Below are 2,110 nucleotides of genomic sequence, written 5' to 3' on the forward strand. Positions count from 1 at the left end.
GTGTTCCCGTCTGTGACGGAGCAATGGCGGCCGTCTCGGTGTTCCCGTCTGTGACGGAGCAATGGCGGCCGTCTCGGTGTTCCCGTCTGTGACGGAGCAATGGCGGCCGTCTCCGTGTTCCCGTCTGTGACGGGGAGCAGTAGTGGCTCTGCCTTCGGGGCTGCTCGAGGACTGAGTGGGAGGACGTTGCTACATGCAGTTTTGTTGATGTGTCTGTGGTTTTACAGGGACCCTACTCTCGGCCTATACGGGCTGCTTCCGTTACAGCCTTGGGTCTGTATTGTTCAGAATCACGTCTTGGAGACTACGCTCTACCCACCTGTCTCCCGTTACCGTGGGGTCTTGGCCTGCGCTGCTCCAGAACCCCAACCCCAGCTCAGGCCCCAGGAGAGAAATGGATGGGTCCTGACACACCAGTCCTCATGGGGGATATGGGAGCGAGTAGAGATGCAGGAGCAGGAGCCATGGGCAGGGCACGTGCAAGAGGTCAGTGGTGGACTCAGAAGACAGGCAGACACACAGAGGAGAGAAAGAGAGACGGAGAGGGGCATCGCCCGTGTCTGGAGGGGAGGGGGCTTGTCAAGGGCTGGGTTGGGGTTGGGGCTGCAGAGGGGACTGGGGGACGCATCCCAGCCTCTCCTCCAAGTGCATCTTGGGCTGTTCTCCAGAAGCCGACTCTTTGGACTGAAAATACTGAAAACAGACCTCACAGCTCAGACACTGTCTCTGCAGCCACCCTGGTGGCCCCTCACGTGTCCCCAGCTTCCCCCGGAATGCTGAGTGTGGTGATGCATTTTTTGTGTGAACTCGACTGGGCCACAGGATCCCCAGAAGTTTGGTCAAACACTCTTCTAGGCATGTCTGTGAGGATGTTTTTGCATGAGAGGAACATTTGCAAAACACCCGCTGTCAGGAACATGTCCCCACTCTATTGTCGTGTTTAGTGTTTCGTTATTATAAGTAAATCTGGGATGAATATTTACGTTTGAATTTCACTGACTGCGTGCTCTGTGACATGTTTGGACGTGTGTCCCTCCAAATCTGATGCTGAACTGTGATCCCGAGTCGGTGTGGGGCCTGGTGGGAGGTGCTGGCTCACAGGGCAGACCCCGCCTGCAGGGCTTGGCCCGCACCCTTGGTGACATGTGAGTTTGTTCTGGCTCACCTGAGAGCCTTTTAGGAGTGTGGTACTTTCCCCCTTGCTCCCTCTCACCCGTGACACACCAGCTCTCTCTTCACCTTCCTCCGTCCAGGAGTAAAGCTCCCTGGCCCCACCAGAAGCAGCCGGGAGGCTGGTGTCACACTTCCTGTACAGCCCTCAGAACCGCGAGCAAATGAACCCTCTTCGTTACGAACGCCCCAGCCTCAGGTACCTCTTTATGTGACACAAAATGGGCTGACATATTGCGTAAGACAGATGACTGGGGACGAACATCCTGGGCCCAAGGATGAAGCATCTGTGACGCAGGCACCTGCTGCCCAGTTCCCTTCTGAGGGGCTACGCCCGTGCAGGGCTGAGGGTGTGGGGTCTGCCCCCATGCCAGCCCATCCTTGCCAACCCTGCACGTCTCTCTCTTTTTATCAGTTTTCAAGGAAAGGATGGCATCTCACCAGTTTAACTTGAACTTTTTTTTTTTTGAGACGGAGTCTCGCTGTGTCACCCAGGCTGGAGTGCAGTGGCGCAATCTCGGCTCACTGCAAGCTCCGCCTCCCGGGTTCAAGTGATTCTCCTGCCTCAGCCTCCCGAGTAGCTGGGATTACAGGCACCACCACGCCCAGCTGATTTTTGTATTTTTTTTTTTTTTTTTTCTTGAGACAGAGTCTTGCTGTGTCTCCTGGGCTGGAGTGCAGTGGCCGGATCTCAGCTCACTGCAAGCTCCGCCTCCCGGGTTCACGCCATTCTCCTGCCTCAGCCTCCGGAGTAGCTGGGACTACAGGCGCCCACCACCTCGCCCGGCTAGTTTTTTGTATTTTTAGTAGAGACGGGGTTTCACCGTGTTAGCCAGGATGGTCTCGATCTCCTGACCTCATGATCCGCCCGTCTCGGCCTCCCAAAGTGCTGGGATTACAGGCTTGAGCCACCGCGCCCGGCCTTTTTTTTTTTTTTTTT

This window comes from Piliocolobus tephrosceles, chromosome 21, assembly GCF_002776525.5.
Source record: "Piliocolobus tephrosceles isolate RC106 chromosome 21, ASM277652v3, whole genome shotgun sequence".
NCBI classification, from domain to species: Eukaryota; Metazoa; Chordata; class Mammalia; order Primates; family Cercopithecidae; genus Piliocolobus; species Piliocolobus tephrosceles.